This window comes from Cryptomeria japonica, chromosome 11, assembly GCF_030272615.1.
Source record: "Cryptomeria japonica chromosome 11, Sugi_1.0, whole genome shotgun sequence".
Taxonomy (NCBI): Eukaryota; Viridiplantae; Streptophyta; class Pinopsida; order Cupressales; family Cupressaceae; genus Cryptomeria; species Cryptomeria japonica.
The window spans coordinates 437,296,509-437,311,530 of record NC_081415.1 but is presented as its reverse complement, the minus strand read 5'-3'; positions in this window follow the sequence as shown (position 1 = coordinate 437,311,530).

Sequence of the window (15,022 nt, the reverse complement as noted above, 5' to 3'; positions counted from 1 at the left end):
GACATTAGATTTCTACCTTGGCCTAGTTTTTGGAGGGCCTTCCTGATTGAATTTTTTGACGAAACGAAAAATGTAAATTTCACAGTGATAAGATCATTTTTACTATTTTTGTATTATTTATTAATCAAAAGTGGTACCTAAACCTAAAATACCGAGGTTCAATAAAACATTAATAACTTTTTTTGTTTTTAGGTTTTTTGAAAAAGAAATTATATGACATCAATCTACATACAATTCTTTTGAATATTAAATAAATAAATTAAAAATATGAAATTTTCATCAAATTATGGTGGCCCTACACCCGATGTTTTGAAAATATACTTTATTGTCAGTTAAAAATTAATTAAAAAAAATAAGAAAAAATATTCTCATCAATATTTGGTGTGTTAAGTATCGTTTCCCAGAAGGATTTGCAAAAATTCCTTTATTTGCATAAAAAAAGGGTGGTCGTACATGTGTGGTATGGTCCTGAAACGGGCATTTTGAAAAAATGGGTTTTAAACATGCCTACTAAAAAGAGATTTCTACCATGTGGGTATTAAAATAAATTACATATTTGAAAAGTAGACTCTAAGCACTACATTTTCTATTAATGAAGTTTTTTGAGATTCAATCTCTAAGTGCATCAAATTTTGACATCAATTGATAGAAAATTTGAAAAACAGAGAAAACACTTCCACTTTTTGCCCAAAAGTGGAACTCAACTTCTTGCAGCCACCCTTACAAGAAAAGACTTTATAGAAATGAGGGTTCTTTTCCTAACTAAAAGAGGATTCTAAGATGAACTCTAGCTTTGGTTCTGCATGATGCCCTCAAACTCATCTTAAAATGATGATCTTCATCTTTGGTTTCTCCTTCCTTTTGCATGATGTGATCTCCTTTGGTTGTGCAACCTAAAAAATCATGCAAAAGAGGTCTTCAAACTACTTTGAATTGAGTGTTAGTGGGTCCAAAACTTGTCTCAATTGGTGCACTACCCATGTAGGGTCTTAAAATGAACCTAAATTGCTACATCCACCTTTAAAACTCCTCCTTTTCAAGCCTCCAACTACTCTTGTTTGTTGCACAATGAAAATCAACTATTTAAAGTATATTCTTAGGTGATTGCATGATGTAAAGAACTAATCTTGTTTGACCAATCTTTTGCAAATAAAAATTCATTTACCAAAACCATTTTAATTGCCTCTAACATCAGACCATTCAGAGCTAGAAAAATGGCATTAAGGCATTGGTTTTTGAATTTACCCAAAATAGCCATTTGGCGATGAGCACCGACTAGCCTAATTGGGATGTCCATTTTAACTCTAAGACTTGTTTTATTAGAGTTGACAAGCCAAATTCTAAGAAACAAACCTCATGGGTCTCTTTATTGATAGATGAGATGCCATGCCATGTGAGCCTATGAAACCATATAATGCCATTATAGAGACAAAGATGGATGCCATAAGAATTCATTATCACCTCATGTGAATGCAAATCAAAAGTACAAAGCTTAATCTATAATACAAAGTGTATATTTTGAGAGTACAACTAATGGGACTAGAGTTGATCTGGGTGTTGGCATTAAATACCACATGGTGCCAGCAGTTACTACTTGGTGTCACATGAGGAAAGCTAATTTGTGGTGATGTAACTGATTTAAAAGATGAAGGCAAGGAGATCCATGCTCCAACATTGGAAAGGACTAAAAAACTCGTGCAAAGTTTGAAGATAGGTACAACACCACTGCATTTCCAACTAAATTAAAGGTATTGGGGAAAAGGAAGCAACATCATCTTCCACGTGGTTAGAAAGGCCATCAACCTTTGAGTTGGCTTCTCACTGGATAAGATTTTCTATATAGTTGGAAATGTGAGAAAGGATGAGAATGATTTCATCCAAGAAAGATTGAAGCTGCCAAATGGCGGTAGAATTGTTTTGTACTACATTAATCACCACGAGGGAATGGCCTTCTATTTATAGGTGGGTAACTTGTTGGGCTTGGAAGAGTTTAAGCTTGTGGAGGAGAGCCTAAAACTCTACCTTATTATTAGTTCTCGAAACTAATGAAAGGGAGGAAGTAAAAATGATTTTGCCTTGACGATTCCAAAGAAGACAAATAGCTCCCAAAGGTCCCAGATTTGCTCATGAGGCTCCATCAAAATTAAGCTTCATTCATATAGGTGGTGGAGGGTGCCAAATTGCTTGTACTCACAAAACACAAGATTCAACTCCACAAACCCCATTAAAAAGGGAAAAATTTCTAATATTGTTTAGTTATAATTTTCTTAAGAATTTAGGAGTTAAATACCAAGTTTAAATTCTAGTTATTGGTTACATCTTATCTCTATTAGCTACATCTAAAGAAAACTATAAAATTTTGAAGGCCAGAGAGAGTGTAGATTATGCCATTGAAAGAGCCATTCAAATGATATAATATTGAAGATTTAAATAACAACACCATATCACAAAAGAAATCAAGCTCATTTTTATATCTTTTACATTCACGATGAGTGCCAATGAGACATTGAATTCACTTATCAACAACATGTGATGTCAACTAGAGGGGAGATTTGTCAGCAAAATATTAAGGATTAATATTAGGGCACATATTAGTGTGTTCACATGAAAGCGAAGATAAGAAATGATTTTTTGTGTGTGTGTGATAGATTCCATTAGTTTTAATGTTAAACTATTTGTCCATATTTAGGATTAAGATTATACACGCTATATACACAAAAATGTGACTATACATAGACTAATCAATGCACTAAGTTAACCAATATATCTCACATGGACACACAGTTTTGTTACAACAAAAGAAAAGTAATATAATGAAAGCATACAAAATATTTTTACCCATGCCTTATCAATGCACGAAGCTATGATATTCATATCCAAGGATTTAGATTGGGTAGACTAGAATATAAATTTCTCACAATGACAACACAATAATATGTAACATCCAATATTTATGTTCACATAGCTTGGTTTGCACAAAATTTATAGATTTTTGTAAGAGAAAATAGAGGGCCAAGATGAGTTGGAGAGACCAAAGGCTCTCTTGGCTTAAGAGGATTGGGAGCATAAAAAGAGAAAAAGTTTCATGCTTGTAATGGAGGAACTAAGGGGCTCTCCATGATTCAAGGGGAATCAAGGGTGAGTGACATGTGTCTTGGATAGAGTGGATGCTAAGGATTTAAAAACTAATTTTTTTTAGAGATGCGAAAATATCTCCCATGCCTCAAGTACTACAAGTGTACAAGTGATATGACATATGTACCTACTTGAGGAATTGAGAACATAAATATTTGAATAATTAATATAAGGCATGTGCAAATGATTAGGGATCTTAATTATTTTTTCTTAGTTTGTTAATAAAAAGAGCACAAAATTGGCTACAAATTAATTAAATATTCTAGTGTTTATTGAATTGTTATATGGGTGAGATGGATATTTGTTTACGTAAGGGAAACTATATAAAAAGGATGATTAATTGGATTAAACACTAGAAATAGGAATAACCAATAATTAATTTTACAAGTTAACTAATTTTAGAAATAAAATAACAAAATTAATCAAATATAAATGACTAATTTAATTAGAAAGAAAATGACAAGTGATGAGTTGAAATGATGATGTGTCAATTTTAGTTGTCTAAATATAAGTATGTGAATTGTAAAGTGAACATTTAATTTGTTGGAAAAATATTCTTACGACCCAAAATATAGTGACACAATTGCAACATTGGATGTCAATTGATGGTGTAGAAGAGAACTCAAGCCATTAATTCAATCCAATTATCTCACATAGTGTTTATGTACGACATCCTAATCACAATGAAGTGTGATACAAAATACTAAAAAACTAATTAAGTGTCTAGTAGAATTATTAGAACATCCTCATGAGTGTTTTTTTGGTCCAAACCTTGCTTGTAGTAAATCCATATTTTGTTACATATTCATGACCGTAATTTATGTTGATTTGTTGATTTTTTTTCTTATCTTTAAGAAATATCTAAAGAGAATTGAAATTTTTTCTCATCTAGCTTGTTCAATAGGTTTTAAATAAATTTTGGTAGGCTTCTATACCTTATTCTCTCAATATCTCTTGAATTATTACCTTCTTGCTTTGGGAGGGGTGGCTCCTATGGGATGAATTAAGTTCATTGTAGTTCATTTATATGTACACTTTGGTGTATTATTGTATTTATGTCACAAAATTGCTGAGTTTATATATTTCAATGTTGAAGAAATCATATGAATTGCTTATTCATTAGATATAGTTGCACATTTGCATTTAATGATTTCAATAAAAATGAAATTAAATAAAACATTGAGTTTGATAGAGTTATAATTTTGTTGTCCAATATTCCTTGAGCATATTTTAAATATATATGTATGAGTATTTCTTGGATCAAATTTAAGGACTACATCTAAAATGAGTTTTGTTCATATATATTACTAAAAAACCTATATGGAATTCTTGTTTTGCCATAACATGAGCTATCTTAAGACCATGAATTAATTTATAGATGAAGTCAAATTCATATAAAATATTTCTCATTTTGACTACATTGACTATCAAAAAAAACCAAGCTTAACACTTTTGACCACATTGACTACCTACATATTTAAAAAAAAAAATAGAAAAATAATATTAAACTTAAAAAACTTATAATTAAGTAATCAAAACATAATTTGCCATTATAGGTATTTATAAGAGATGGCTAATAGATAACTAGCATATATACCTTAAATTTTGATTTCATCTATATAAAGTACGCTGAGAGATATCCTTCTTGAGGCGCCTATTTTATTTGACTTTTGGGTCTAAACTTGATTAAAAATAGGCGCCTCGAGAAGGATATCTCTCGGCATACTTTATATAGATGAAATTAAAATTTAAGGTATATATGCTAGTGGTAGTGGCGCCGCGCAATAAAATAAATCAATATATAATTTTATATAGTATTTGTTTATGTATCTATTTAGACTATTTTCAATAATATGTGTGTGTGTGTGTGTGTGTGTGTGTGTGTGTGTGTGTGTGTGTTGCAAGATCAAAGCAAATAGTAAAATATAAGATATATTAATCTTTATTTAATGGAAATTATTATGGTTATGGTTAGTGTTAGGGTTAAGGTTAGTGTTATGGTTGGGGATAATGTTTACATCATGGTTCAAGTTAGGGTTATGATAATGGTTAGGGTTTATATCATGGTTTGGGTTAGCATCGATGTTGGGGTTTGGTTTTGGTTTAGGATTATGGTTAGCATTAGGGTTATGATTATGTTTAATATTAGGATTAAACTTATGGTTAGGGTTAGGGTTCAATGTTAGGTTTACAATTATGTTGAGGGTTTACATCAAAGGTAGGGTTAAGGTAAGCATAGTTACAGTTGGGGTTAGAGTTAGAATTATAATTGGGGGTATGGTTAGGATTAGGATTTGGTTTATGTTTTAGTTATGGTTAGTGTTTTTATTAATGTTAGGGTTCTTTTTAGGGTTATGATTAAAGATTATAATTAAAATTAGGGTTAGGGTTAGGGTTAGGGTTAGAGTTATGGTTAGGATAATAATTAGGGTTAGGGTTAGGATTATAATTAGAGTGAGGGTTATGATTAGAATTACAATTAGAGATAGGGTTAGTCTTAATGATTAGGGTTAGGGTTAGGGTTAGGGTTATAATTATGATTAGAGTTAGCCTTAGTGATTATAATTAGGGTTACAATTAAAGATTATAATTAAAGTTAGGGTTAGGGTTATAATAATAATTGGGGTGAAGGTTATGGTTAGGATTATAATGAGGGTTAGTGTTAGAGATTGGGGTTAGCCTTTGATTATAATTAGGGTTAGGGTTAAAAAAATTAATTAGTAATTATAATTAAAATTAGGGTTAGGGCTAGAATTATAATCAGGATTAGGGTTAGGGTTAATATTGCAATTAAAGATAGTATGTGATTATAGCTATAAGAGTTAGGGTTTGGGTTAGGATTAAGGTTGGGGTTAGAGTAGGGTTAGGGTTAGAATGGGGTTCAATTATGCTTAGAGTAGGCTTCAAGTTGTAATTAGGGTTCAAATTTACTGTTAGAGTTGAGTTTAGGGATAGCATTCAATTAGAGGGATTATGGTTAAGGGTTAAGATTATAGTTAATTAGAGTAAGGGGTTGATTGTGGAAGTGGTTTAATATATTTAGGGTTAGGATTAGAGGTCAATTAGGGATATGATTCAATTACATTAGGGCTAGGTTTAAATTAGGATTAGGGCTAGTGCTTATTAATGGTAAAATTAGGGTTCAAGTTGTAGTTAGAGATTAATTCTAGGGTTATAATTAAGCTTAGTGTTATGTTATTGTTAGGTCTCAATTATCATAAGATTAGGTTATTGGTAGGGTTCAATTAGGTATAGATTAGGGATATTGTCAAAGTCAACGTTTGATTGTGATATGCATTTAATTATAGTTAGGGTTAGCATTATATTTTAATTTGGGCTAGCATTAGGGTTAGGGTTAAATTATGATTAGGGTTAGGGTAACCATAATTACAACTAGGGTTAGGGTTTGGTGTTAGGGTTAAGGTTAGTATTAGGTTTAGGGTTAAGGTATACATAATTGTTAGAGCATAAAAATGATCAATAATATGCGGAAGGATATCTCTCGATATGTTTAATATATAATATTGATATATATAAGCTAGTAATAGTTATGACACAACATGGAAGACAATAAATATGTTAATATATAATTATACAAATTATTAAACTTCACGTTAGAGTTAGGTTTTACAATTATAATTATGGTTAGGGTTAAGGTCTACATGATGGTTAGTGTTAGAGTTAAGGATATGCTTTGGGTTTTGGTTAGGGTTAAGGTATAGGGTTATGACCTTAGTGTTAAGTTTAGGGTTACGACATGATTATTGTTAGGGTTAGGGATTGGGTTTATGGTTAGGTTAGGATTAGGGTTAAAATTATAATGAGGTTAGGGTTTAGGGTTATGGTTAAGATTATGATTATGGTTATGGTTCACATCATGGTTGGGGCTATGATTAGTCTTAGGGTTTAGGGTTCTAGTTAGGATTATGGGTAGTGTTAGCGCTATGGATAGGGTTAAGGGTTAGGGTTGGCATAATGGCTATGATTTATATCATGGTTAGAGTTAAGGTTGTGGTTTGGGCTATAGTTTAAGGTTGGTATTAAGGTTTAAATATGTTAACATATAATTATACTATTGTATTATTAAGCTTAGGGTTAGAGTTAGGGTTTGTGGTTATGATTATGGATAGGGTTAAGGTCTACATGATAGTTAGGGCTAGAGTTAGGGATATGTTTTTGGTTTCAATTAGGGTTAGGGTTTAGGGTTATGGCCTTAGGGTTAAGTTTAGGGTTACAACATGATTATTGTTAATGTAAGGGATTAGGGTTATGGTTAGGTTTGAATTATGTTTAAGTTTATGATGAGGGTTATGGTTAATATTATGGTTATGGTTATGGTTTACATCATGGTTGGGGCTATGATTAGGCTTAGGGTTTTAGGGAACTTCTAGTTAGGATTATAGCCAGGGTTAGGGTATACATGATGGTTAGGGCTAGGATTAAGGTTAGGGATAGGGTTCAGGGTTAGGGTTAGGGTTTAGGGTTAGGATTATAATTACAGATGACTTTAGAGTTATAATTATGGTTACAGTTATAACTTAGGATATGCTTTAGGATTAAGGTTAATGTTAGAGATTAGTGTTATGATTATGGTTAGGGTTAGGATTTAAATCACGGGTAGGGTTCATATTTAATTAGTGCTAGGGTTAGTGTTTAATAAAGTTATATTTCAAATCCATTAGGATTTAGTTAGGGCTATAAATAGTGCTACAATTTGAATAGGGCTAAGGTTTAAGGATAAAGTATGTTTTTAGGGTTAGGACTATGGTTAAGATTATGATTATGGTTATGGTTTACATCATGGTTGGGGCTATGATTAGGCATAGGGTTTAGGGATAAAATATGTTGTTAGAATTAGGGATTTATAAAAAATCTCGAGTTTAAGGTTAGAGTTAATATTTAATTAGTGTTAAGGATACCATTTAATTAGGGTTAGGTTCAAGTTATGTGATAGATTAGCATAAAGGTTAAATTAGGGTTAGGTTTAAGTTATGGGATACATTAGCATAAAGGTTAAATTAGGGTTAGGGTCAATGTCAGGTTGAGTTTAGGGTTAAGACTACCATAAGGTTTAGGTTGTTTAAGATTCTTAATGTTAGGATTAATTTTAGGGTCAAGTTATTGTAAGGGTTCAATTATAGTTATGGTGAAGATTAGGTTATGATTAAAGTTACTATTATAGGATAAAGCTTGGGGTTAGGGTTAGGGTTTGAGCTATAATTTAATATTGCGATTAAGGTTTAATCAAGGTTATAGTATGTTAGCATAAATATTTAATTAGGGTTAGGATTCAATTACCTCTAGATTAGGGATATTATGAAGGTTAGGGTTTGACTACATGGTAAGGATTTGGTTAGAGTTATGGTTAGTATTATAATTAAATAAAGGTTAGAATTAGGTTTGTGATTCATTTACATTGGGCTTAAGGTTTGGGCTATAATTTTGCTACAATTAGGGTTATTATCAATTATGGCTACTTTAGGCTTTCGTTAGGATTAGGATTATTATTACAATTAAATTAGGACTAAATTAAGGTTAGAGTTAGTGTTATGATTAAAATAGGGTTAGCATGGTTTGCGTTAGTGTAAAGGTTTAGTTAGGGTTAGGGTTCAATTAGGTTTGGGTTTAAGGTTAAGGTTATGCTAGGGGTAGGGTTTAAGTTCAAGATAGGGTTTAATTATGATTATAATTAATTTTAGGGTGAGCTTTTTGTCAAGGTTCAATTACGATTATATTAGGTTAGGGTTGATGCTAGGTCATAATGAGGGCTACCATTCTAGGAATCTTATTTGGGTTAGGGTTTAATAAGTATTTGATTTATTATTACAATTCAATTAAATTTTAATTAGTTAAGGTTAGGGTTAATGTTTAATAAAAAAATATTTAGAAAAGAGAATTTAGAAAAAAAGTATACTTCCCATGTAGGAGTCAAACACAAGTCAACAAAAAATAACTTATTGTCTAATTTACCATGAAACCCAAAATGTTGACATCCAACACATTAATTTAAAATGGATACATTATAATAGAATCTAACTTGAATGATCAATGTAGCCAAAGCTATGGTATTGGTAAGATTACAATAAAATTGTAAGTCCAAATTGAGTTTTTGATTAAAATTATTAGCATAGAAATTCTTATTGATCTTTCTAAATTAAACAAATAAAAATTATATATTATTTTTGAAATATTTGTGCAACTCAACTAAAAATAAATAGAATATAAATAGAAAAATCACATCTATATGATAAATTAGAAACATTTAACAATAAATATATTATATAGTATTTTAAAAATATTTTTTGTAGATATGTAATTTATTTTTTTGAATTGAGAAACATTATATTTTTATGGTTGAAATTTAGAACCATTAAATTTTTTTTTCATCTTTCTAAATTGAAATAAAAAATCACATCTATATGATAAATTAGAAACATTTAATAATAAATATATTATATAGTATTTTTAAAATATTTTTGTAGATATGAAATTTATTTTTTTGAATTTAGAAACATTATACTTTTATGGTTGTAATTTAGAAACATTAAAATTCTTTTTCTTCTTTCTAAATTGAAAATAATAAATCATATATTATTTAAAAAATATTTGTTTAGGCATGTAATTGTATTTTTTATTTTTCAAATTTAGAAACATCATATTTTTTGTGTTTAAGATTTAGAAACATACATATTATTTTTTATCTTTTTGAATTGAAAATTTAAGGTATATAAATGTAAGGGTTTTAGATTATATACAAATAATATTATATTTTAAAATTAAATTAAATTGTATTGAAAAAATAGTTAAATTTGAATTATATTGATTTTCAAATCGACTAAAATTTGGTTTATATTGGTGAAATTCAATAAAACTCCTTCAATCATTTTATAAATGATTACTTACGAAAAAAAAATCACAATTTTTTTTTCTTCACTTGGGAACAAAATTATATTTACATCGAGAACATTAACTTTGTAGATGACAAAATTAGAAATAAATATAAAGCACACTACCAATCATGCGTTTGCATTTATAGAAAAACAACACTTAAAAATTATTAGAGACAAATTTGGAATCCTCAAATTCCTCATGAGCTCATATCATAGTACTATAGAAACTACATTAAAATTATTTCTAGATCATGTGGTTGCTCATGAATATATACTATACCAATTATATAATTATTTCCATTCAATTGGCATATACTGTTATTTTAATAGTCACGGATTTCATGGGTTACAAACAACAAAGGTGTGTATAAAGTCTGGAGAACAATCAAGAATCCTAAAATTTGAAGTATCCATGAGAAAGCAGCATTTCCTAGCACTTACGGAGCTTTTTTTAATATGTTGACGGAATTGAGAAAGTTCCCTTTACTGCAAAATTTTCCTGATTTCTCGTCCATCTCAACAGCGACTTTCTGATCATTGTCACCCAATTGCATGCTTCCATTATAAATGGCATACAAAATCAACTCAATGCTCCTAAACCAACTCAATTGCATGCTTCCATTATAATTAGAACGTCCACTCATGATTAGGCACATACACACAACTTTATCCTAACGCAAGAAGCCATATAATGGGAACTCAATATGCTGACTATACAATTCCTTTGTCAATCACGAGGTGCCATCAAATCAAATTATTTTTTCCCTAAGTTATGATTAATAGTCAAGCTGTACTCTCATGGAAATTCATTTTATTGTTTAGGGTTTCATAGAATTTAAAGCGATTTGGGTAGGTGCCAAAAACCACCTACAAAAAAATCCTCACTACCTACTTCGATATCATCCCAGAAAAATGAATATGCAAAACAACTACTTTGAAAATGTAACATGCAAGTACCACCTCAAAAACAGCGGCCAGTGAAAAAAACTTAGTAATTGTAATATTGCAATAAACTAACCTCCGTGTTGATAAACTAAAAGAGTGAAAAGAATTGGAGGTGCAATCATGGGTTCCATAGTTGACTCTTATCTTCATCTCATCAACTGTAAATAATTTTTTTTACTTTGTATGCATTTGCATAATAAGACCGGCAAAAAATAAAGATATCAGAAGAATCAACAACACATTTTTTTTTTTAATCCTCATAGCATATGAAATCCCTGGATGGTCTCGTGTGATTTTCTATTTGTAAATGTTGTAGAATATTGTGCTACATCATTTATTTTAAAAAGTCATAAATGAAATCTAATGCATACCAAATGTTCAACTACATTCTAATGCATACCAAATGTTCAACTACATCCATACTATCTGATTTCAAAATAGTGCATTTGATGTTCAACTACATCCATGCTATCTGATTTCCTCAAGTTCTCCGTGGTAATCAAACCCAACTTCAGATCTAAAGTAAACAAAACTCATTACAAACTTATTATAGAGCTCCATCATTAAACTGCATCTGCCAAATTTCTCCATCGTAATTTGGATGAAATCTTGGAATTCTCCTCTTTATATCTACTCACAGGAGTTAAAATCTAGAAACAAAACAGAAGCTTGGAAATTAAAAAAACTAACAACAAATCAAAAGAAATATTACAATAAAATAGGGGACATCAATTGAAGCATATTTGATTGGGTGAAACTCCCAATTTTCTGGAGAGTAGAAACAAAAAAAAAGTTTCTGCACAAAATAGAAGAATAATATACAGTCCTTAAGAGTAGGAAACAAAGAGATTATGTTCATTAAAAGAATTGGTCATATATTTATGAATCACAAAATATAAAGAACAGAAGTTTCAGGTCAGATTACTCATAAAATCTAAAATTTTATAGATGAGAGAAGAAAAAAGCATACTTTGGTGCGTAGTGTAAACAATATTGTGATGCCCAATTCCATCCATGCATTGCCCAACTTATGAGTGTAACCTATATTTCCATCTTCGTCCAGGTTGCAAACAAATTAATCACAGCCATGTTTTCATTTAAATAGATCTATAGTAACGATAAAATGCTGGTCTTTTAGTCTTCCATTCCAGTTATGGATGAAATGGATGCTCCTATTGATGCAGCAACCGCGAAATGGATGCTTCTATCTATGCAGTAACTCCAAACTCTTGGTATTTCCAATTTTATAAAGATTTTATGGTGATTCATTTCATCAGTTTTGTAACTGTCAGGAATACGAATCATTTCTTTTTTCCATGCATGACTGATGGGTTCAAATGTTTGTTATTTCCATGCATGACTCACGGGAATACAAAAAGTTTCTTTTTTCTTACACCGTTACTCATGATGACCTTCTATTGATGACCTCCTATTGATGTCATTGTAGATTACGCCTCTCGATGCAATTAGCTAGATATATTTAGTATTAATTTAACTATGCACAAACAAGACAAATATTGACTCAATTACTTTTGCACAATTTATGGCCATGGGTATGATAAATTTTAAATTCCTGGCAAAGCCCTTTGAGGCAGTCTAGTTTCTACCAGACAGTTCAGGTGCCTTGATTGTGCGTCTGAATTATGCATATCCCGCAATCATGGCATTCTGTAAACAATTCTTGGAAGCATTCTGTCAAACAGTTCACGTGCCTTGTCCGTGCTTTCATGATTACCAAGCCAGTTGCAGCTATAACATCTGGAAAATCCTTTCCTATCTGCTGTGATGGATGTCCAAAGCTCTCATGTTGGCACAGGTAGGGAGGATGCTGCCAAAGAATGCAGAGTTTGGCTTTACACCTGCGAATTGCTTTTTGTCCATGTCCTGGAATCGTATCATTCAACGAGCCTGCATGATTTCTTTGAGGTATCCTATATGATAAATCGTGTGTTTTGTCTATGCTTCCACATTTCACCAGTTGTGATGGGCATCCATACTCAGTTCGAAATCTCCCATTTTGGCATAGCCTGCCTGCAAATGCAAACTAGTCGGGTGAACGGTAATGGCCGACGGGTTGGAGAGCCCATACCATTCATCCATTCAAAAGGCTGCATCTATTCTGGTTTCAAAGTGGACTTTTCATACAGTGTGTTAGCGACAGGTTAGTCAATCGTAGCTGTTAATTATAAAATTGATCGTGTAAAAAGCACGACTAATCCTTACTCTCATTTTAAAGCCACAATAAACACATCCCACTCAGAACAGCCAACGCTTGGAATGTGCTGATTATGCCAGACCCCATAAATATAATGAATGTTACAGTTGGGTTTTATATGAGAAAAAGTGCTCAGTAGATGGGTATTATATTAGAAGAGTGTACTGCATACGTTTCCCTCTTTCATTTATTTTGAGGTAATTTGATTGGTAGAGATGAGTCTTGAGGTGGATGACAGAGTGGGCAGAAACAACGTGAAAATTTTACGGCTGGATAGGGATTTTCTTAAAATATTAAATAGTAGGATTTCGTAGTACGCCAGCCATGTCTTCTCTCACAGGTTTTAATGGTGGCATTTAACATTGCAGTAATATTGAACATATTTTTAGTTGATAAGGATATTCTTGGTGAGAAACTCATCAGAAACGCTGGTTTCTAGTGGGCGAAAATTCCCATTTCCCATTGTTCTCGTGCTAGAGACATCCGTCACTTCTTTAATCTATAAAGCTATAATCTGAATACAATACATGATAGGCGGTCACAATTTGAAATGAAATCAACTCTAGTAGTGCATAATCACTCAAATTCTAAATCCCTATCTGCGGTGTACCTCATCGAACCAAGCGCATCAGTCCATCATATTATATATATGGCTAATTTAGCGAATCTCAAAACGAAATTTTTATCTAGGTAAACTGGCGTACTTCAAAAAGTTGATATAACTGAGCATATTTACTCCACTTACCCAAACCAGTTCGCAAAAAAATTATCGGTAGTTTTTGCAGTTCCTCGTTTGGACAGAGCACTCGAGCAAAGTGTAAAAAGAAAGGCACTGTCCTCCATTAACACGTACCATCATCCCAGAAGTTGTTTCTTGTTTGTCTCAGTCTGAGACATGGCTCTTATCTGAAAATAAAATGAGGAGGTGTTATTGATTTGCAAATTGTAGAAATGGACGAGAATGCTTCGAGATTTGGCCAACATGCTGGAGGAAGATCAACAGAAAATGTCCAACATGATCAATCAGCTTCGAATTATAGACAGGTGATATTTTTGTTTCAGAACTAATGCGCTTCTATTTTCATTCATATGTGTGGGTTTTATATTTTTCGTGTTTTATTGAAATGGATTGAAATCTTTTTTCTTTTTTTTTTAATAAAAGTGGATAGAACCACTGAACTATATTAATTTTTTAAAGTTTTTTTACAGTGTCTGGTTCAAAAAGCACTGAAGGGAAAGAACCAATAAGAAAACCCTTTAGTATTGCTTAAGTAACACAAGCCTATTCTACCCAATATCAAATGCCCATTGGCATAGTACATCAAAAAACCCATCCCAATTGGTAAGGAAACACTCAACCTTTTCTAATAAGAAGAAGTACTGATGGAAAATGGGCTCTCGACATTCAGAATAACCAGGATCTGAAAGATTTGGATGCACTTCTTGCCGAATGTAAGCCTGCGTGCTGTTCTTACAAAATCTTTATTTGACTTTGGCGGCTTCTATAGATCAGAGATCTGCTTTTATTTATGGCAGCCTTTCATAGATCTAGAGATGAATTCCACAGATTACCCCCGAAACTGGTCAAAATCACATTTTAATGAGGCCATTGCTAAAGGATTGGGTTTTCCAGGCCAGTTAGACTGTCGATCTGCCATTTTCTCATCAAGATAAGGTTTCTTTACGGCTCCAATGTCCCCTCATTCACTTTTTGCCATACTGTTCTACTTGCACGACCATTCCTTTTAATAATGCCATACCAGGGTTTTGCGGGGAGAGCGAACTGTTCGTCTTTGTTTCCTGTGAGTCATGATCAGCTGCTTCAGTCACTATGGAC